This window comes from Phacochoerus africanus, chromosome 6 (assembly GCF_016906955.1).
Source record: "Phacochoerus africanus isolate WHEZ1 chromosome 6, ROS_Pafr_v1, whole genome shotgun sequence".
Classification (NCBI taxonomy): Eukaryota; Metazoa; Chordata; class Mammalia; order Artiodactyla; family Suidae; genus Phacochoerus; species Phacochoerus africanus.
The window spans coordinates 107,965,096-107,988,798 of NC_062549.1; the positions used below are offsets into that span (position 1 = coordinate 107,965,096).

At 50.2% G+C, this 23,703-nt stretch overlaps 1 long non-coding RNA gene across 2 annotated transcripts; it reads right to left on the reverse strand.

Moving 5' to 3' along the window:
* Positions 1-5,715: 5,715 nt before the first annotated feature.
* Positions 5,716-8,815, reverse strand: LOC125129834 (uncharacterized). Of its 2 annotated transcripts, none has more exons than XR_007135576.1 (2): positions 8,719-8,815; positions 5,716-7,594 (listed from the first exon to the last, which is right to left on the reverse strand). It is a non-coding gene; the product is annotated as an uncharacterized LOC125129834 (long non-coding RNA). The 2 variants fall into 2 exon arrangements; XR_007135575.1 differs by having other exon boundaries at positions 8,558-8,815.
* Between the last annotated feature and the right edge of the window lie 14,888 nt (positions 8,816-23,703).

The window sequence follows — 23,703 nt, forward strand, 5'->3', positions numbered from 1 at the left end:
TTTTTGATTGCCTTTATGTCTACAGTGCAGTTCGAGTATGAACCTTTGTGTCAAATCCCAGGTCTCTGGGTACCAAGTCCAGATAGATCACCTACTAACTTTGGGTCCTTAAGCAAGTTACTTAACATCTAGGCCTCAGTTCCTATATCTGTATAATTGCACTAATAATAGAACATACCTTATGGGGTTGATGTGAGGATTAAATATGACATCAACTATGAAATCTTGAGCATCCTTCCTGACACAGAATAAATGCTTGATACATATTATCTCTACCTCTGTCATAAATACTGCTCACCACTGATGCATAATTTTCAAAATGGTAAAATCATGACTCATACAGAAATAAAATTAGCATGTTCATATAACTCAGCAATTCAGGAGAAACCAATAAGATTTTACAATTTTCAAATGAGAATTAGACTTTTGGAGATTTATTCTCTCCTGGATGGAACTCATTTGCATTGCCGTGAATAGGAACAATTTGCATCCCACACCAGAGAGGAAACATCTGCACCATCATCAGCCCTCTACATGTTACCTGCCTTCGCTGCCGAGTTCTAAAATAACGCAGCGAAGGACAGACGTGCAGTTAGTGCCATAGAGAAGCGGACAGCCCGGAACTCCAGACAACCCAAGAGCATTCTACAGGAAAAACACTTAGTGATTCTTTGCCTGGTTTGTTTTTCCTTTTTTTTTTTTTTAAGGCCGCACCTGCAGCATATGGAAGTTCCCAGGATAGGGGTCAAATCGGAGCTACAGCTGCCGGCCTACACCACAGCCACAGCAACACCGGATCCAAACCGCGTCTGTGACCTACACCACATCTCACAGTAACGCTGGACTCTTAACCCACTGATGGAGGCCAGGGATCAAACCCCCAACCTCATGGTTCCTAGTCGGATTCGTTTCCGCTGAGCCACAGCAGGAACGCCCCTTTGCCTGTTTCAAAATCTTTCACGATTTTTCTGAGCACCAGAGTGCACTGTACACATGAGTTTGCTTTTCTAACTGCCTACCAGACTGTGAGCTTTCTGAGATGAGAGGAAACAGCATCCAAAGTGGTTGAGCCCTTTTGATTTGAGGGGCTGGGGAAGCTTGCGCAGGAGGTGCCGCGCGAGGTGGGTAGAGAAGTGGAAGCTCACGTTTTTCCTGGAGAACAGCACCCAGACGGAGCTGTGTGGGGCCACAGGACGACTGGCAAGCCGGCCTGAAACAGAAGCTCTGTCCGTTGGGGGCAATAAAAGAAAACTGATGCTTATGAACAGTGCGATGAGGACCCTAAAATCCAGAAGGCTCACTCCAGGAACGCCAAGTCAATTAACCGGAAGCGCTTCTCAGGCCCAGGTCTGATGAAGCCCCAAACGCCAGACAGGGACCTACGGGGCCTCCCTCAGAGAACTCAGGGAAAAGAACCCGTATTCTACAACCACTGCCCACCTCCCTCCTCGTCCTTCTTACCTTTGGGCTGGACTTCCGCTGGCACACGGGCCGATGGCGGTGGAGAATGAATGTCCGAGTCACCTCGAATTTCCAGGAGTGTGTCCTCGGGCCGGGCACGGGCAACCCTGCAGCGCCCCCCACTTCTCAGTGGCACCAGCAAGCACGCCTGAAGTCTTTGCCAAGGCACTGGGGTACACCTGCTGAAAGGCACGACGCTGAACGGGGCTGATCAGCAGGAAACTCAGGACACGTGTTCCCCCCTCCCCAAGGTCTCTGTGAGGCCGGGCGAGTCTGATCCTGCTTGTTGGGAGCTGACGCTCATCTGTTGAATATGTCAAAAGGAAGAACAAGCGGAGACTCCAGAGGAGGACCTGCCCTCAGATGCAGTCATCCAAGGCTGGTGTCCTTTAAATTCCTGAAGCACCAACCAACTCCTTCGACTGACTTTTCTCCTCACAGGACAACCTTTTGGCTCCCCTATATGCTTATATTTTTTATTTTTATTTCTTTCCTTTTTTGGCCTTACCCACAGCATAGTAAAGTTCCTGGGCCAGGAAGTTTTGTTTTTTTCTTTTTCTTTTTGTCTTTTTGCCATTTCTTGGGCCGCTCTCTCGGCATATGGAGGTTCCCAGGCTAGGGGTCGAATCGGAGCTGTAGCCACCAGCCTACGCCAGAGCCACAGCAACGCTGGATCCGAGCCGAGTCTGCCACCTACACCACAGCTCACGGCAACGCCGGATCGTTAACCCACTGAGCAAGGGCAGGGACCGAAGCCACAACCTCATGGTTCCTAGTCGGATTCGTTAACCACTGCGCCACGACGGGAACTCCAGGAACTTTTTTTTACGCCTCATCTGGGGCAACGCCAGATCCTTAATCTGCTGCACCACAGCAGGAACTCCTCCCCCTGCACTTCTAGTTGCCTGATAGGAGAGAGCCTGGCCCCACCACTCACAAACTGTGTGGCTCTGGGAAGAACACTGCACTTCTCTGGGCCTCAGTTTCCCCATCTGTAAAATAAGGACAACAACGGTCGTAAAAGCCAGAGTTCAGGGCAGGAAACTGTTATTCTGAGCAGAAAGGGAGGTGATACGGCATTCGGTGCTTATGGGATGCTGGATGGCTGCATGGGGGAGGGAGAGAGGGGAGCTGTCTCCAGAGGATCTGCTCCCAAGACCTGGGCAGGAGAGGAAAGGTGGGCATCTTCCCACCCTCCCGGGTGCCGAGGTTGCCACTGGCACTCCTGAGTTCAGACACACTGACGGAACTGTGACCCAGGGAGCAGGCAGGGCCTCCACTGCTGCTGCCAGGGGTGGGGACCGCACACTGCTGCAGAAAAAGATGCGCATCTGTATGACCCTGCTTGCCAGAAGGGAGCAGCCAAAGCATCGGGAGGGCGGCCTCTGGCTCCCGTCCACCTTCCAAGTCCCACGTGAGGGTCTCAGCGTCAGATCACAATATGCACCCACGACTCCCAAAGAAGCGGGTCTTGGAGATGAGGCTTTAGCTTCCTGCCCCCAGAGGACAGGAAACCAGTGGGAATTGATCCTGGGTGCTTCTGGGCCACATGAGGATTAATGGTATTTATGCCTGCAGGCACCCTCCCAGGGTCCCAGCACACAGAATGAAGGTGGGCTCTGGCAAACGCTATGATGGTTATGGCTCCACACCAGCCATGTGCCAGCACCTGGCCAGGCCCTGGAGATACCACAGTGAATGAGGCAGGGCAGACCCTGAAGAAGAGAGGAGACGCCAGGGGAGCAAAAACTGGGATCATAAAGGCAAGCGGTCAGTGCGAAAGTGTGTCATAAAAGCCTGGGGAGCACAGCGAGCTGGGAGAGCAGAGAGAGGGTACCCGGGCCAGTGCTGGTGGGGTGGGGAGGGAAGTGCCAATTTCCCAGGAGTAGTGGAATCTGAGGCTTGAAGGAGAACTAGAAATTAACCAAACTAAGCAGGAGGAGACAAGAGGGGTGTGTGTGAGACACAGACAACGCTACTTTCCACTTGAGGAAGCATATACATGTGCAAAACCCTGGAAGACAAAGGATGCTTGGCATTTTCCATGAATGGACAGTTGGGTCTGACCAGTGCCTGGAGTGATGGGTATCGATTAGTTGGTGAACTAAGCTGGAGAGGAAAGCAGGGGCATGGGGATCTCATGGAGTTTTACATGCTATTTTTTGAAGAATTTGAGCTTTATCCTCTAGGCAGTGGGGGCATATAATAGTATTTACTTTTTTTTTCTTTTTTTCTTTTTACATAGTAGTATTTAAGGAGGGAGAAGGATTATCACCATTCTGATCTCAGTGATATAATTTTCTTGTTTGTTTTTTGGTCGAGCCCACGGCATGAGGAATTTCCCAGGCTAGGGATCTAACCCATGCCACAGCAGCAACCTGAGCCACAACAATGACAACACTGGGTCCTTAACCTGCTGAGCCACCATGGAACTCCTCAGTGATATTACTTTGATGTGGTTTGTACAATCAGTTGGAAGCAGGGATTTCAGGTATGACATTGCAGTGGGCTGGGCTGGAATATGGTTGCCGAGGGGACAAGGGAAAGGGCAGAGCAGATTCAGAGGAGTTTAGGAGGGGGCAGAGCAGACACGCAGGTGGGAGTGCAATTGGGGAGAACCCTGGGGTGGCTGCCAGGTTTCCACAGCAGGCATACCCGCAAGGGTGGGGCCCCCATCAACTCCTGGCACTTGAGCCTGGGCGGTGCCCGCCCACAGGCTCCCAGCCTCTGGACTGAATTCACATAAAGCCCCTTCCCTCCCACCAACCTTATGGTCTGCATGCAATTCAGTTCAGCAACATTAAGCAGCTATTATGTGCCAGGAATCACAGGGAGGCTTCTCCCTGCCTCACCTAAGGGAGTTGTTTTGTTTTTGTTTTTGTTTTTTTGGCTGTGCCTCCAGCATGTGGAAGTTCCTAGGCCAGGGATCACACCCAAGCCACAACAGGGACCCAAGCTTCTGTAGTGATGATGCTGGATCCTTAACCTGCTGAGCCACAAGGACATTCCCTTAAAGGAGGTCTTTCTTTGTTTCTTTTTATGCTTTTTAAGGCCTCACCCTCGTCATATGGAAGTTCTCAGATAGGGGTCAAATTGGAGCTGCAGCTGCCCAGCCTACACCACAGCCACAGCAATGCGGTATTGGAGCTGCACCTGCGACCTTCACTGCAGCTTATGTGTTATGGCAGCTGCCCAGCAGCCCCATAGCCGCAGTGTAGCAGCTCCAGCGGCAGCCCTGTGGCCCAAGTGTAGCAGCTCCAGCAGCTCTTTTACCTGGTAAGAAACCAAGCGAGCACTCGGAGAGTTGGAGAACTCAAGTTTATTACACTGGTGGACTCAGAAGGATTTCACAAGGCTTTTATGGGCTAGCTCTTCCAGGTCCGTGCTTGGCTGGTCAGACCAGAGTGAGAACAGACAGGGTTGTAATTTCAGAAGCAACTTTGCAGAAGCAGATGTGTGGGGGAGGCATGGTTAGGGGCAGTTGGCTGGACTTTGCTTAGTCATCATGGCCGGGGTCTCTCCTTTCTACCTTTTCATCGGGACATTTTCTCCTACAATGGCACCACCAGATCCTCAACCCACTGAGCGGGGCCAGGGATGGAACCCATATCCTCATGGATACTAGTCAGGTTCGTTACCGCTGAGCCACAGTGGGAGGGCCACACTAAAGGGATTATAACTGGATGCCCCCAGAGCAGGGGTACGCAGGGAGAAGAGAAAAGCTATGCACACAGAGCTTAAGTTCAGGCCCTCCTTCTTCCCCCACTGCACCCCCATGATAGGTAAGGTACAAGGGACATCAACACAGCTTACACTGGGACAGGCGATAGAGACAGGCAGCCGCTCCTGGTCTCTTTCTGCTAAGCTCGTGTTCCTCCTGCCGTGAGAGTCTGGATGACGGGAGAGGTCCCTTTACCCTCAGCACTGGCAAATAATGCTAAGTGTTACTGAACCGAACTTGGGTCCGCTCGCTTGCCGCACAGCAAAGCCAACTTACTGACACCAGGTTGTGGTGAAGCAAAGTACAGGGTTTCCTGTAGGGCTCAGCAAGGGGCTCGTGCTCAAAAGACCCAAACTGGATGGCTTTCAGGGAAAGGCTTTTAAGGGCAACAATTGGGGTGAAGGTTGCAAGGGGCGTGACTTTCTTCTGATTGGCTGGTGGTGAGGAAACAGTGATAATGAAAGGCCAGTAGAAAGAAAATCCCCCTCTTGGAAGAGAGGACACCCCAAATCACTCACGAGAAGCGGTCTTGATGCAAACAGCAAGAGGATTTTTATTCCAAGCGCGCTGGGGCCCACAGTCATACGCCACGCAGGGGTAGAGGACTGCGGTCCCGAGTGTGGAGTCGGGACAGCTTTTATGGGGTTCACAACGAAGCCCGCGCTTTTACAAACTAATCATTTTAAAATATCACAAACCAGTCAATTCAAAACTTCGAGAGCCCACGCTTTGTGGACGAATTAATTTTAAGTTGTTCTGGAGTTACGTGTTTGTGCCTGTCCCTGGGTGGGGGAGACATATTGTCACCAAGATATATTTATCAGGATTTTCAACATTTTGTGGCGCACCCGATCTTACTGGGGTTGTTTAGGCGATTAACTTCTCCTCTTTTTATCTTATGCAAGCAGCTTTACAGAAGCCAAACAAGCAGTTAGTAAGTTTTATGCATAGAGGCACATTCTCAGGGGCGGCCTGAGAATGTACAGAAAGCAAGCCTTAAAACAGCAAAAAGTATGATCTTTTACCTATAGGGAACAGGGTGAGGGCATTTAGAGCTTCTTATTAACTTCCTGGGTTCTGGGAGGGTCAGGTTGCATTTTCATCCTTTCAATAATTCAGGAATCTTCACCAACCTTCGGGTTCCAACCTGTCTGGGATGTGCGCGCTTGTGCCCGGCTTGACCTCCCCCTGCACAGGGGCCTTAGTTCCTGCTGAACAACTCAGAGAGATGTGTCAGATTGTTACACATAGCCCGAAGACTCTGTTTTATCACTTAACTGTTCCTTCTTAACTGCTTTTTCCTTGTTTCTGCTCTCTCTCACTTCCCTAATTAGCAAACTGCTTGCATCTGCTCTTTGGAACCCAGGCCTCAGAGACTAAAGCCTTTTTCTACAAACAAGAAGTGGGGGACCCTGAAAGGCTTTTTGTACCTGGGAGGTCCTTGCCAGTCCGCTAGGTTTCAGTCCCCCCTTTGATATTCCTCAACCCAGAGGGGAAGAGTGCGGGACAAGACAGGGAATCAAGTTTTGCAGAGAGGTTAATCATAAGCTTGGCAGAGGTACTTGGTTTCAAGGCGAGTCTGGTTTCAGTAGCAACAGCATTTACTATTGACTGTGCATTCTACATTCCTCATTTCTAAATCTGCATAATTTTGCAAGGCAATTATTATTCCCATTTTGCAGATGATGAAACTGAAATTCAGTCAGGTTAACTCATGTTCTCCTTTAAGATCACATGGCTACTAGGTGGCCGAACTGGAACTGCGACCAACCTAGGACGACCAACCTAGGACGAAGCTATTGCTGTCTTCTTAATGATGACATGGTCATTAAGCCTTGCTCCCTGGACCCCTGCTCCCTGCCAGGTCCTGCTACTCCCCCCCCCCCCCCCCGGGGGGTCCCATCCCAGAAGAACGTTGTTCTCTGACAGTTTCCTCGCTGAAGCTCCTGGGAAAGATGGGGTGTACAGAGCCAAGGCCAAGCCGCTGGGGAGAAGTCTGGACAAGGACAGAGGGATCAAGCCTAAGAGGCTCGTTCCTGTTCTCTCTCCCCTACACGGCGGCCCCGGGCAGGGCAGCAGCCGGCTCTTGTCCCCAGGCCACCTGGGACTTACTATTCCTCCTCCTCCTCTGAGACGCTGCAGGGCTTTCTCTTCCCCCTGCTCTGGGACGCTGTCCAGGGCCTCAGCCTTCTGGCCTGAGGCTCCCACCCTGGCTTTAATTTCCACCGACACTAATGCTCCCAAATCCTGGGCTGAGACGCCGGGCCAGGGTACAGCCCGCAGAGCGCACTCACGTGCAGCCACCGGCCAGCCACTGGGTGGGGAGGGGCCTCGAGGTCCCCGGAGCTGTTGTCATGCAGGGGAGGAAAAATAACTTTCCCGCTACCCTACTGAGTTCTTGGCTGAGACCCCCTGTAACAAAAGACAGAGTAATTAAAAAAAAAAAAAAGGGCGTGTATTCATACACAGTCAGGTCCCAGGGGAGACTGCCAGGGAAAAGGAGTGACACTCCAGGTGGCCTGACACCATCTTGGGCCAAAGACAGGAGAAACGAAGGTGAGTGTGGGGGAGGAGGGGTCTGGGAGGTTATCTGGAAAAGCAGGGTAAACACGGGTGAAGTCTTTATGCAGACTGAAGTCACCGCCTTCTCCAGGGACTTTTAAGGTTCTCGGAGATTTAGACAAGCCTTCCCCTCCCAGGGAGGGAGACACCCTTACAAACGGAGATTTCCTTTACGGGCGTAAATGTCTTTCAAAAAATCAGCTTCTACTTTGTTTTTCAGAGCCCCTCCTTTGTCTGTGGGTTCTCAAAATAATCAGCTCAAAATAATCCTTCTGCCCAGAGGCCTATTTTGAGGTGGCATATTCTCCCCCCTCCCGCCCCTCCTTAAACCTGGGCTTCCTGCCACCGCTTTTAGGAGGAAAAAGTCTTCTGATCTCAAGTGAAGTCAGCGGTGTTTCTGAGGTCACAGGCCTCTGCTGGGCTATGCCCCTGGGCACGACTTGGTAACACCAGGTCCCCGGGCAACAGGACCGGGCAGCTCCAGGACTTGGCAGCCGCGGGGGCATCCTAGCCTTTGCTGGATGCCGGATCACCACTAGAAGGCTTGGGGGGTCCGAGGCCCGCGGGGAAGCCTGCCGGGCCAGGCCAAGGGAGGGGCCCTCCACCCCCAGCAGCTAGGCTCGCCCTCCTCTGTCAGACCTGGGCTTCTGCGAGGGGGAAAATGTTCTGAGTCCCGCGGGGCTGGTCCTTGCTGCCCTGATCCCCTCCTTGTTAGAATCCTCTCCCCCCTGGGGAAGCAGAAACCGGCCCTCTCCACGTCCCCCCCCCCAACTATATTCCTGGAGAAACCCACACACACCCACACCCGCAAACCTATAAACCGTCACTCCTAACACAGCAAGGCGGACGGCACACGCCTCAATAAACAAACACCCACTCCGTCCCAGGCAGGCGGCCCTGACGTCACTCGCGTGAATTCCTCAGGGCCTGAAAGCCGACCGTGTTTCCAGCTGCCAGAGGAACCTCACACTGACCTTCAAGGCTTGACCACACAGGAAACCTGGACAGAGGGGCCAGTCAGTGGGCGAACAGGACGCTCTCCCCCCAGCCCCTCCCTCCCCAGAAGGCCTCTCCCTGGCTTCCCTCCTTGCCAGCCACCCCCAGACGGGATGTGGCAGTGTGGGGCGCCCTCGCGCGGGCGAGAGCAGCCCTGCAGCCTCGCCGTCCGGATCCCAGGCTGCCCTCCTCCCGCGGCCTGGGCCCCGCTGTCCCACTGATGTCATCGCTGTGCCATCGCCCACACCCTCTACTCCAACTGGCCTGCCTCCAACCTACCTTCCCTCCTTCTTTTACCTCTGAATGTTATCTCACTTACATTTTAAAATTCAATAGTCAATGCATTTAAAAAGACATATTTGGAGTTCCTGTCACAGCGCAGCAGAAACAAATCAGACTAAGGAACCATGAGGCTGCAGGTTAGATCCCTGGCCTCGCTCAGTGGGTTAAGGATCTGGCGTTGCCATAGCTGTGGTGTAGGTCGCAGATGTGGCTTGGATCCTGCGTTGGCTGGCAGCTGCAGCTCCAATTCGACCCCTAGCCTGGGAACCTCCATGTGCCATGGGGGGAGAAAAAAAAGACATATTTAACAAAATATTAGTTATAAAACATAAGGTTAACATCCCTGAGGCTGTCACCCAATGAGAGCTGAAACATCAGTAATAACGTGCATTTTCCTTTGTGCTCCTCTTCTCCTCACTCCCTCCTCTCTCTGCCCACTGTCCTAAATTCTTTTTTTTTAAACCTATTTTTCTTATTGGCAAAATACACATAAATTTACCATGTCAACCATTTCTTTTATTTATTTTTTTCTTTTCTTTTTTTTTTAGGGTGGCACTCGCAGCATACGGAGCTTCCAGGCTAGGGGTTGAATGGGAGCTACAGCTCCCGCCTACGTTGCAGCCACAGCAACCCAAGACCAGGCATCAAACCCCAAACCTCAAGGTTCCTAGTCAGATTCGTTCCCGCTGCGCCGCAATGAGAATTCTGTAAACCATTTCAGGCTGTACAGTTCAGTGGTATTAAGTACATTCACAATGTTGCACAGGCAACACCACCATCCATCCACACAACTCTTCACCTTGTCAAACTGAAACTCTGTACTCATCAACAATAACTCTCCATTCCTCACTTCCCCAGCCCCAGGGAACTGCCATTCTACTTTGTGAATTTGACTACGTGTTTCATGTAAGTGAAATTATGCAGTTTTAAAAATCCTTTTGTGACTCGCTTGTTTCACCTAGCATAATGCCCTCAAGGTCCATCCAAGTTGTAGCATGTGTTAGGATTTCCTTCCTCTTTCAAGTTAAATAATATTCCATTGTGGGCATACATGTTTGCTTATCCATTCATTATCCATCAATGGACACTTGGGTTGCTTCAGTGTTTTAGCTACTGTGAATGATGCTGCTATCAACATGGATATACAAATATCTGTTTGAGACCCTACTATCAATTCTTTTTGGTATGTATCATGCTGGATCACATAGTAATTGTTTTTAATTTTTTGAGGAACCACCATACTATTATCCACAGCAGCTGTACCATTTTGCAATCCTACCAACAGTTCATAAAGATTCCAATTTTTCCACATCCTTGTCCACACATTTTTTTTGATAATTTTTATTCCAATTGATGTGAGGTGGCATTTCAATGTAGGTTTGATTTACATTTCCCCAGTGATTAGTGATATTGAGCATTTTTCATGTGCTTATTGAATATTTGTAGATCATCTTCTTTAGAAAAAAAAATTTTTTTTTTTTGGCTGCACCTGTGGCATGCAGAAGTTCCTGGGTCAGAAATCAAACCCATGCCACAGCAGTGATGCCATATCCTTACCTTGCTGGGCAACTAGGGAACTCCTATTTGCCCATTTTTTATTCAGATTGTTTTAGTTTTCTATGTATTCTGGATAGTAATCTCTTTGCAAATATTTTCTCCAATTCTGTGGATTGCTCTTTTTTACTCTTTTGGTACATGATTTTTGTGTGTGTCTTTTGTCTTTTTAGGGCTGCACCCGAGCCACATTGAGGTTGCCAAGCTAAGGGTCCAATAGTAGGAGCTATAGCCGCCAGCCTACTCCACAGGCACAGCAATGCCAGATCCGAACCACATCTGTGACCTACACCACAGCTCACAGCAACACCAGATCCTTAACCCACTGAGTGAGGCCAGGGATCAAACCTGAGTCCTCATGGATCCTAGTCAGGCTCGTTAACCACTGAGCCACGACAGGAACTCCCACAAAATTCGTTAAACTCTACAATAAACTTCAAATTCTTGAAGTTTAACTTGTCTATTTTTTCTTTTCCTGTGCCTTTGGTGTCATATGCAAGAAATCATTGCCAAATCCAACATTGTGAAGCTTCGGTCTTATGTTTTCTTCTAAGAGCTTTATTATTTTAGTTCTTCCATTTAGGTCCTTGATGTATTTTGAGGTAGTTATTATAAATGGAGTTAGAGTCCAAATTCATTCTTATCCAGTTTCCCAGCATCATTTATTGAAAAGACTGTCCTTTTCCCCATTAAATGGCACCCTTGTTAAAATCTGTCCGACCACATATGCGAGTGTTTATTTCTGGACTCTCTATTCCATCCATTTGACATGTCTGTCTTCATGTCAAACCACAGTTTTGATTACCAGAGCTTTGTCATAAATTTTGAAATCAGGAAGTATGAATCCTCCAGTTTTGTTCTTTTTCAAGATTGTTTTGACTATTCAGGATCTCTTGAGATTCCATGTGAATTTGGAGATGGAGCATTCTATTTATGCAAAAAAAAAATCATTGGGATTTTGATATGGATTGCATTAAATCTATAGACCGCCTTGGGTAGTGTGGATACTTAAACAATATTGTCTTCTAATCCATTGACGTGGGAATTGTTTCCATTTATTTATCTCTTCTTTAATGTCTTTAAGCAACATGTTGCAGTTCTCGTTATGTAAATCCTTTACCTCCTTGGTTAATTTTTTTGGGGGGGGCCCACCCATGGCATATGGAAGTTTCCAGGGCAGGGATCAATTCCGAGCCACAGCTGAAACCTACACCACTGCTGCTGCGGCAACGACGGATCTTTAACTCACTGCACCACAGTGTCAACTCCTTAAGTTAATTATTTTATTGTTTTTGAGGCTATTGTAAATCAAATCGTGCTTGTGATTTCCTTTCTAGATTAAGTGTTAGTATAGAGAAATGCAACTGGGTTTGGTGTTGACTTTGTACCTTGCTACTTTGCTGAATTCACTTATTAGTTCCAACAGAGTTTTTTGCATGTGGAATCTTTAGAGTTTTCTACACAGACCATATAATCTACAGAGATAATTTTACCTCTTCTTTTCCAATTTGGATGCCACATATTTATTTTTCTTGCTTTATTGTTCTGGTTAGAACTTTCTAGTACTATGTTGAATAGAAGTGGTAAAAATAGTCGTCTTTGCCTTGTTCCTAATCTTAGAGAAAAAGCATTCAACCTTTCAACACTGAGTATCGTGTCCACTGTTGGGAACTCCTACGCAGTCGTTTTTGAATGTCCTATCCTAGTCTCTATGTCTGTCTCCCAAAAGGGGGGAAAGAGAAATGAAGGGAGGAAAAGGGTGCGGGTGCTGGGGCTGGAAATTCCCTGGAAATCCCTTTAGCCAGAGGAGAGGGTGTGCAACAATAGGAGAAGCTGGAAAAACAATGGTTGCCCAACGTTTTGCCTGTATCTCTGTGATTAGAAGCAGTAATCAGAGCTCAGACCCCCAATATTTTGAAGATAGGGTCTCAATGTCCACTCTGGCTCCTGCAATCTATGTGTAAGCTGCTTCAGGAACACAGTAGACGCTACTGAGCTGAGGTTGACCAAAATTAACCACAACTGAAGGTTCAAGTCTTCCCCTGGAAGGTGCAAGCATCCAATAGACTTCAGAGTTCCAAAGCAGCCAAGACAGTGTACCAGTGTAACTGCTCTCTGGTAGGGTTCCTGGTGCTTTCTACTCAGCCTCTTCCCATCACTTTCTTCCTTTCTTTTCTTTTTGCCTTTTCTAGGGCTACACCCGCGACATATGGAGGTTCCCAGGCTAGGGGTTTAATCAGAGATGTAGCTGCCAGCCTACGCCAGAGCCACAGCAACTCGGGGTCCAAGCCGCGTCTGCAACCTACACCACAGCTCATGCCAATGCCGGATCCTTAACCCACTGAGCAAGGCCAGGGATTGAACCCAAAACCTCATGGTTCCTAGTCGGATTCGTTAACGACTGCGCCACGACGGGAACGTCTTTCCTTCCTTTTCTTTCTCCTTTTTTTTTCTTTGCCGCACCGGTAGCATATGGAAGTTTCTGGGCCAGGGATCAAATCTGAGCCACAGCTGGGACCTATGATGAAGCTGTGGCAAAGCCAGATCCTTAACCCACTGGTCAGGAATTGAACCTGTGCCATCACTGACAACACTGGATCCTTAACCCACTGTAGCAGTGTTAACTCTTAAAATTTTTTAAATTAAAAAAAAAATTTTGGCCACACCCACAGCATGTAGAAGTTCCTGGGCCAGGGATCAAACCCATGCCACAGTAGCAACTCAAGCCACTGCAGTGACAATGCTAGATCTTTAACCCGCTGTGCCACAAGAGAACTCCTCTTTCCTTCTTTTTTTACAAAAAATTTCATAAAATAATTATGCCTAAATTACATATTTGCATGGATTTGCTTACTTTTGAGCTTTTAAAAATGACATGTTTAATATAGTCTTCTGGGATTTTCTTTTTGCACCCAACAGTATTTTTAAGATTTTGGCTCTGTTTTGGGAGTTTCTGTTGTAGCTGAACAGGTTAAGAATCTGACTAGCATCTGTAAAGATGCAGGTTCCATCCCTGGGCTCACTCAGTGGGTTAAGGATCTGTCATCGCCATGAGCTGTGGTGTAGGTGGCCGATGTGGCTCTGACCTGGCGCTGCTGTGGCTGTGGTGTAGGCTGGCAGCTGCAGCTCCAATTGGACCCCTAGGCTGGGAACCTCTATATACTGCAGGTACAGCCATAAAAAAGCAAAAAAAAAAAGGCTGTTTTACATGTGGTCACTGCTCATTATTTTCACTGCTATGTAATATTCCATAATGTGGGTGCCAGTTGTTCACTGTTGTCCCAGCTCACCCTCCTGAACTCTGGTGTGTGATGCTAGGACTCTGCAAACCATATTTCTCCACATTCAGCTGCATCCTGTTAGGTTCTTCTAATAGGGGGCATTGAAGACAAATGGGAGGGTGGAGGAGGGAAGCAAGGACTGCTTCCTTTTTTCTCCGTATATCCCTGCTTTTCCTGTGAGTCTCCACGGGTGGCACTTAGCCCCCGCCTCCAGCCTTTCTTCACTCCCAGGAAAAAACCTCTTGCTTCTTCTCAGAGGCAGCAGTAGCAGCAGTGGGTGGTGTCCCATCCTCAGAGGTCAGAGCCCCACTTCCTTGAGCCACTTCTCGAAGTGTCTGGGAGATCTATGAAACACTGCCCCCTACCCTTTCGTTTCCCCACCCAGGAAAGCGTAGCTGCTTCCTGACTGTTTATTCAGGGATTGGCTCAGCGGTCCCGTCTTCTTTCAGCCCTCCAGTGCCTCTGCTAATAACACCCTGGATTAAATCCCCTCCGACTGAAATTCTTAGTGTGGCTTATGCTTTCCAGGCTGGACCTCAACTGATACAGTGTGAATGTGCCATAATTTGTGTACCCGTTCTCCTTTTGATGGAACCTGGGACTGTTTCTACTTCTTTACCACTTCAACAATGATACCGAATAGATTTTGTACATGTGTCCTGGCACACAGGTTTAAAATTTCTCCACGTATATATGAGAAATAACATGCTGGGTATTAGGGTGGACAAGTACTTCATTTAACAAGATACTGTCAAACTGTTTCCGGTTTACATTTCTACCTGCGATGCATACGATATCCTACTTGTTCACATCTCCAGATTCCACCTATGCCTCCCTGACCCATGTGTGTGGAGGGGCCCAGGCCCCAGGAGAAGAAAGAGGCTTAAGGCACAGAGACCGGCAGTGGGAGAACCCACATGCTCATGGATCCCAGCCCAGGCAGTTAAGTTTTTGTGTCCCTGGGGAAGCATGAGGCTAGCCTCACCTAAGGAAGGCCCACTGGACCTCTGAATGGAGATATTCACTTCTGCACCCACTTTTTGTGTTGGTCAAAGGCAAATATATGTTCTTGCTATATGTAAGATGGGGAAACAGGCACCGTTCAATTGGTGAAAATATCATAAGAACCTTGGACAAAGAATCTCGTTTTTTGTTTTTTTGTTTTTTTTTTTTTTAATAGCTGCACCTGCAGCATATGGAAGTTCCCAGGCTAGGGGTCAAATTGGAGCTGCAGCTGAGGCCTACGCCACAGCCACAGCAACACCAGATCTGAGCTGCATCTGCCATCTATGCCGGATCCTTAACCCACTGAGTGAGGCCAGGGATCAAACCCTCAACCTCACAGAGACACTGTTTGGTCCTTAACCCACTGAGCCACAACGGAACTCCAGAATCCTTCATTTAACAGATGCTTGCTAAATACTAGAAGCCACTTCTTAGAGAAAGTGGAGGAAAATGAAAAAACAAAACACCTCCAAGCAAGTCACAATCTCGATCTTCATTATTAACAGAGCATTCATTAATTGCTTACCAGCCAAAACAACAACAACAACAACAAAACCAGAGTTTTAAGTTTTACTTAGGGCCCGTGCACAGTGAGGATCAGAGCTGGTTTCTCTTGGAACGTCTGGACGATAATAAAAGAGAGCACGTCTGACTCAGGGTCCCCTCCCTTACCCACCCCTTCTGCAGGCCTCTCAGAGGGGGGCAGAGAAGAAGGTAGAGGAAACAGAGCACCCCAACAGGACGACCACCCCCTCAGGGACCTGTCAGCCGGGGTGACCCAGCTCAGTTAGAGGAACAGGCTCCTAACTGCTCATGAGCAGTCATTTCAGAAACATTGGCTCGGATCCACTGCCCTAAAACGACCTTCCTCCCCTATCCCCTGCGTTCACATGGGATTTCACGAACTCAGATGGTCAAATGTGGTGGAAGGGATTCATGCTGTGCAACGGACACTTACGGAAGGCATCTAGCCCAGCGCGCCCCCCGCCCCCCAGGGTACCCCTTCGGTCAGCATCCGACCCTGCTCGTGGGGCCACGGCTGAACACTGACCTTGACAAGGACTTGTCATCTCACAAAGCAGCCCTTTCAGTGCCTGGACAGGCTGGAGTCCTAGAAGGCTCTTCTCATGCTGGTCAGCCCCTGCCAGGCAGAGCCACAGAGCAAGGGTCTATGAGGACACCAGGACGATGCCAGGCTGTGAGCAAGACAGGATGGTGCAGGCCCTGTCCCAGGCCCTCAGCGGTCCTGAGACAGGCACCTGTCCCACACCTGAAGGGCAGCCCTGCCCCCTGGACAGGGAGCACAGGTGCACAGCACGATAGTCGCCAGATGGCCTTGGCTACAAGCAGCCTGGTCACCAGCGGTCTCAGGCTGGGCCTTTCCAGGTGCCTTCTGAGGCAGTCCTGGCCTGAGCCTGACCCTGTGTCCACCCTTCCAGGAGCCCGAGCCCCTGAGCTGGGGTGTGCTGAGCTGGAACGGTGTTGCCTCATGGGTGTTGGGAGAGGCTGTGGTTGGCTTGGGAATTAGCCAAACGGTTCTCAAATTTAAGGATGCGACACAGAGCACCTGTGAGCACTAAAGACACTTTCCTGTCCTGCCTGGAGATGACAAAACTAACAGGGGAGACAGAAATAAGTCTAAATTCACATACTTGGGGGTGTCCCCAAAGCAGCAGGATAGGATGGGGGGAGGCTGGAGGGGCCCCCCCTGCCCGGCTCTGAGAGGCAGCAAAGGGTCAGAGAAAGCACCTCTGCACTGAGCTTGGAAGGGAGGGTCAGAGTTCACCAGATGGTGGGAAGGGCCCTGGAAGGACGGGAAGCAGGAGGGAATGGTCCTTGAGCTCCCAGGCCCACCTCCCTGCGCACCTGGCCCAGGGTCTGGGTGGCGGATGAGGGCCAGCCTGGCTGTCCCTGGGACTTGGTGAGCTAGACCATACCCGGTGTGTCTCTGCTTTCCTACAGGACAGAAGGAGTTTCAGACTCAGGCGTCCGCGGCCCTGAGAGGTGGACGGCCCCTCTGAACTTGCAGGTGAGCACCAGGAGGGAGCCACTCCGGGAGAGCAGAGGCAGAGCGAGGACAGAGCTGGGCCTCCTCTGCTGCTCTCAGCTGCATGGGGCGCAGGGGTCCCCAGAGGCTTCACCATTTTCTGGGGTCGGGGGGTGGTGGTGGGAGGGGATGAATGGAGAACTGGATGACAATGTGGCATCTGGGAGAGCAGGACAAGCTTCACAAGGTGCAGGCTTTGTTTTCTTCTAGGAGGGGGTCAGCTGACCGTGCTGGGAGCTGGAGGCACTGCGCTCAGACCACCAGCTGTGATAAAGCTGTGAGCTGGGCCAAGAGCAGCTGAGTGTACCGGGCAGAAGCTCTTTTGTGGGGAGAGAGAGGTGGGTGGAGATTTAAGCTGCATTGGGAGGGATTCAGGCCAGACCCCAGGAAAAACAGCCGGGCTGAGGGTGGTGAGAATGGAAGGGGACGAAGGTGTCTTCCGACTTGGCAGCAGTGCCATCTCTGGCTCCCAGGACAGGAAATGGTGAGGCCAGTTCCCTAACTAGGACCCAGTCCGAGTCAATTACACGGAGCCACAGCTGAGGGGAAAGTCAATCAGGGCAGAGGTGAGCTTTCTCTGAGACCTGGCTGGCTCTGGGCAGAGGAGAGGGTGGCAGAGAGGTACTCGCCCAAGGCCAGGCGCAGGCCTACTTAAAGGCTTAATATTTTAAAAGGTCTGTGGTTTGGATGAAAGCAAAGGAGGGCTAAATAATTCAGAAAGCAAGTGGAGAAGCGGCTGTTGCTGATGCTGATGGGCTGGGCCTTGTCAGTTCCAAGGCGGCACCCTTGGCCCGTGGGAGGAAGAGCCCAGGTGGTGATGTTGGGGGAGATGGAGGGGGGCAGGAGCACCAACCAGGCCTGAGCGCAGCTCCATGGGCTTTGCCCCTCAGGGCATTTCTATTAGGTCTCTACTGCTGTAGAAGAGACCTCAAAGCTGAGAGGCTAAACACAACAAGCATTCACAATTTTTTTTTAAACTTTTTAGAGCCGTACCCTCGGCATATGGAGGTTCCCAGGCTAGGGGTCCATTTGGAGCTACAGCTGCCGGCCTACACCCCAGCCACAGCAATTCAGGATCTGAGTCGCATCTGCGACCTACACCACAGCTCACGGCAACGACGGATCCTTAACCCACTGAGCAAGGCCAGGGATCAAACCCGAAACCTCATGGTTCCTAGTCAGATTCATTTCCACTGCACCACGATGGGAACTCCCAAGCATTTATATCTTACTCAGTGTCTGAGGGTCAGAAATTTGGGAGCTAAGTCGCTGGGTTGTGGAGGCTCAGAGTTTCTCATGAGGTTTCAACCAAGCTTCTGTTTTGGGGCTTTGGTCACCTGACCGCATGATTGTGATTAAATACTCTGCCTCTAAGACTGACACGGTTATATAATGAGACAAAGACGGTCCCTCTATATTGGCCCCTCATAGCTGACTAGGACTGTTGGCTCAAAAAGCCTGCTTGTGCCAAATTAAAAATTTTACACACCCCATTATTTATTTATTTATTTTGTCTTTTTGCCATTTCTTGGGCCGCTCCCGTGGCATATGGAGGTTCCCAGGCTAGGGGTCTAATCAGAGCTGTAGCCACCAGCCTACACCACAGCCACAGCAACGCGGGATCCGAGCCAAGTCTGCGACCTACACCACAGCTCACTGCAATGCCAGGTCCTTAACCCACTGAGCGAGGCCAGGGATAGAACCTGCAACCTCATGGTTCCCAGTTGGATCTGTTAACCACTGTGCCACAATGGGAACTCCACACCCCATTATTTAAAAGCCATTCCGACCCTGCTGGCGCTGCGTTGGTCACGACACTGCCCCCCACGTCTGCAGGCCACTCTGCAGATCCTCTCCCTCCAGACTCCCCATCGCGCTGCCAAGCAGCATGGTCCAGACCCGAAGGACCCTCTTCAACTCCCTCTTCCCCAGGGGCTTCCCTGCCCTCGTCCTCCTCTGGGTGGGGGCCCCAGGCCATTGCCCGTGGAGGGTCTCATGCCATCAAGGGCCTCCCCTGCAGCCAAACCTGTGAAACCCCAAGGAAAGCTCCCTGTCTGCTACCCTCTGCTTCTGCCAACCTCCTGGTCATCTGTTTCCTTCATCAGCCCTGAAATCCCTCAAACTCACTAGGTGTGGCTTTTGGCTGGAGGCCCCAGGGCCTCACGAGGGCCTCTCCATGGGCTGCCCAAGTATTCTCAAGGCAAGGCAGCTGGCTCTCCCCCAGAAAGAGAAATCCGAGCGAGCGTGTAGCCGTGTGGAAGCCACCCTGCTGTTTCATGACCTAGTCACATACACACCAAGCACACCCTCGCTTCTGCTTTATTTCATTAGAAGTGACTCACTTCTAACAAAATCCAGCCCACACGCAAACCAAGGGCACGAAGCTCTACCTTGTTAAGGCTCCACCCTTGGAGAGAGGAGTATCCAGCACGCGCGGGCACATCTGAAAATCACCGGGGCTCTTTCACAAGCATCCCCTCACCTCACCTCCTCTTTCTGGGGCCCCGTGAGGTCAGCAGGGCAGGAAATGAGACTGCGGGAGGCCGAGCTCACGTGGCTGGCAGGTGAGGCTGGAACTCGGGACTCGATGAGCCGCATCTCCCCACCCTCCTCCCCGGCAAGCACCCCTCACCTCCGCACGGCGTGCCTCACTTTTCATACCATTTTCTCTTCTCTCTTCCACCTTCTGGGCCTTGTGACAATCCTGTGAGGGTACATCAGGGATTACAACTAAACACAGAACAGTCAAAAGAACCTGGCTTCTGGTTATGGCACAAATCAACCATGTGACCTTAGCAAAGTCCTGCGCCCTCGCCGGACCTCCTTAGCCTTCTCCTTAGGTTGTTAGTGGATTGAGGGTCAGGATACAGAGACAGCTCTCACGCAGACGTAAAATACACCTGCGTCAGAAACTTACCTCAGTAATGATGGAGCCCGGGAATATTACAACAATTCTAAACACACTCAACCACACGGGAGTTCCTGTGTGGGACGACGAATCCAACTAGGATCCATGAGGATGCAGGTTGGATCCCTGGCCTTGCTCATGGGTGGGGGATCCAGCATTGCCCTGAGCTGTGGTGTAGGTCACAGAAGCGGCTCGGATCCCAAGTGGCTGTGGTGTAGGACAGCAGCTACAGTTCTGATTCGACCCCTAGCCTGGGAACTTCCATATGCCAACGGTGAGGCCCTAAAAAGCAAAACAAAAACTTCAACCACAGGGTTATAGCCAGATAGGGAATGCCGGCATGAATTTATAAATAGTTGCAAACTGAAAGAACTGGCAAAATTGGTCAATACCCGGAGAAATCAAGTGCACCCATCGGGAAATGGCCACAGTTTGCATTCCTTTAGAAAGGAGTTAATTACCCTACTCTAAGTCTTTAAACTTTTACCTCTGCAGGTTGTAAAACAGCCTAGTCAAGGACAAATCAGGCAGAGATTACCTGGATCGATGAGCCATCCAGCTCAGGACTCCCACTTAATTTGTTCTTTTTTTTTTTTTTTCCCTTGGCCTGCCCATGGCATGCGGAAGTTCCTGGGCCAGGGATCAGTCTCACACCACAGCAGACCCCAGCCATGTCAGTGACAGTGCTGGACCCTTAACCCACTGAGCCACCAGGGAACTCCCAGGACTCCCACTTAATTTCAGTTTATTTTTCCTCATACAGATAAAAGTGGGGGCATTAACCCCTGATAAATTCCCTGGCTGTGAGCCTCAATTAGCAGGTAAGGACACTGAGGCTCAGCCTGCGGGGGTTGCCCCTTCCACAAGGGTCTGCCTCCTGCCTTTCCCCTTCCCTCAAGCTCAACCCAGGAGCACGGCAACGAAGCATCCAGTCTTCTCTGAACACCAGGGACTCCTTCCTGTCTTGGCCCAGCAGCAGGGCCCTTAGCCATATTGACTTGAAGTAGTTAATGAATAGCACATGAGTCAAAACCAACCTAATTATCAGAGGCACTTGTGTTAACAAATGCTTTTCAATGCATACAGGGAGCTAAGGCACTCAAAATTAAGAGGCAAGAAAAGCCATTATCTGGAAATGCCTGGGCTCCTGCCTGAGCTGAGCTCTGAGAAGTCATTATGGGTAATTACCGGCTATAAGTTGCTATCATCCCAGTAAGACAACTAGCCCAGGGTTACAGGTAAGGCATGTTGCTCCTCCAAGGCTGGGAAATTAAAGATACCTTTCTGTTTTTAGTTCCCTTCCATATGCCACTTCTGGTAAGTTCCACCACCCCCTGGCCCCCACCAAGCCCCTCCATTCTTCTATTATTTAGATTTCACCCCAACAGTTTGTTATCCCAAGTTTTCTTTTGTGACTGGGAATTCCAAGAAGATTCAAAGAGCTCTCCTAATTCTCCCCTCAACTCACTCTAAGCTGGGAGGGAAGGTGAGAAGCTCTGGAGGACATGAAGTGGGGAGAAGAGTGGGTACTGAGCTGGAAGGGCCACAGAGGAAAAGTGACATGGCCAAGATCGTGAAGCTTGGCGGCAGCTCAGGGGCAGAGCGGAGAGGTGGTGAGAAGGAGCAGAGGGGAGAGATGCTGGGATCTCAGGGTGAACATCTGAGGCTTTGTCAGATCTTCTAAAGGGGGTACACCAGGCTAAGGGTCCAACTGTAGCTGTAGCCGCCGGCCAACACCATAGCCACGGCAATGCCAGGTCTGAGCCACGTCTGCGACCTACACCACAGCTCATGGCAATGCTGGATCCCCAACCCACTAAGCGAAGCCAGGGATCGAACCTGCGTCCTCATGGATACTAGTCAGATTCGTTTCCACTGAGCCATAACGGGAACTCCGACACAGAAAGAAATCTTATCCGGACTTCCCTTATCTGACTAAAGAAGAGCCTCCTGAAAATACCATACCCCCCCTTCCCAGGGAGTTTCCTGCAAATTCAGCCACATGGAGACTGACTGCCCATTTCCATTAGCATTAGGAAGACCAGTAGAGGAGTTCCCTTGTGGCACAGTGGGTTAAGTACTCAGTATTGTCACTGCAGCAGCTCAGGCCACTGCTGTGACACAGGTTTCATCCTTGCCCAGGAACTTCCACATACCACAAGTGCAGCACCCCCTCCCCCCAGAAAAGCCCAGTAGACCCTTCCCTTCTTTCCTGCGGAGGCCCTAATAATCTCCCTTTTGTTAAGCTGAGATGTAAAACACTTTATTATTGGGAGCGCCTGTATACATGCAAATAAACCTTATCTTTTCTCCAGTTAATCTGTCTATTGCCAGTTAATCTGCAGGCCCTCGACTGACTATCGGACCTCATATACAAGCACCTACAGCAGTGAACAATATGGACAAGTCCCTGCCCCCACGGACTGACATTCTCCTTCTGGAAGAGAGAAAACCAACCAAAGGGTCTGTGTGCCTGCAGTGCAGAAAGCCACACTCTGATAGTAGGAATTGGCAGCAAAGTAAGGGCTTCTTGCCGGGCACCAAGCAAGGGAGTGGGAGGCAAGCCTCAGATCCACTCCAACTTGGTCTTTTGAGTTAGGAGGTTTTTAAAAGGGAAATACCAGAGACACAGGTATTAATCATCATCTTGTGACATTTCTGTGATATTTCATTTTGTTTTGGCTGCACCCACGGCATGTCAAAGTTCCCGGGCTAGGGGTCGAATCCATACCATGGCAGCAGCTCGAGCCATTGCAGTGACTATGCTGGATTGTTAATCTGCCACACCTAAAGGGAACCCCTTTGGAGTTCCCGTCATGGCTCAGTGCTTAATGAATCTGACTAGTATCCATGAGGATGCGGGTTCAATTCCTGGCCTTGCTCAGTGGGTTAAGGATCTGATGCTGCTGTGAGCGGTGGCTGTGGACAGCAGCTGCAGCTTCCATTTGACCCCTAGCATGGGCACCTCCATATGCAGAGGGTGTGGCCCTAAAAAAAAAAAAAGGAGTTCCCGTCGTGGCACAGTGGTTAACGAATCCGACTAGGAACCATGAGGTTGCGGGTTCGGTCCCTGGCCTTGCTCAGTGGGTTAACGATCCGGCGTTGCCGTGAGCTGTGGTGTAGGTTGCAGACGTGGCTTGGATCCTGCGTTGCTGTGGCTCTGGTGTCGGCCGGTGGCTACAGCTCCGATTCGACCCCTAGCCTGGGAACCTCCATATGCCGAGGGAGCGGCCCAAAGAAATAGCAAAAAAGACAAAAAAAAAAAGGAAATGAAAAAGAACTCCTTTCTGGTATTTCTTCTTCTTTTTGCTTTTTAGGGCTGCACAAATTCCCAGGCTAGAGGTCGAATTGGAGCTGCAGCCACTGGCCTACGCCACAACCACAGCAACACCAGATCTGAGCTGCATCTGTGATCTACACCACAGGTCATGGCAATGCTGGATCCTTAACCCACTGAGCGGGGCCAGGGATTGAACATGCGTTCTCATGGATGCTAGTCAGATTGTTTCCGCTGAGCCACAACAGGAACTCCCCTAGGTAGGTTCTTAAATGATGTGCTCTGGGGAGGCATCTTTGAGGAGGTGACATTTAAGCTGAAACGTGAAAGTCAAAGAAATGTCGAGATGCAAATTCAGAGTAAGAGTATTCCAGGTAAAGTATTCTAGGTAAAGAACACTAGAGCAAAGGGGTAGAAAGAAAGGGGGGAACCTCACACCTCACACTAACACAATGCCACAGCTGAAACATATCTCAGTTAAAAAAAAAAAAAAAAAAAGAAGGGAAATCTGGTAGAGAAGGGAGTTGACTCTGAAGCTAATGAAGCCTAAGCTTCCAGGGACCCTCCTGGATGCCTCCGAAGCCCAGTATTTATAATCAGGCAGGCCCC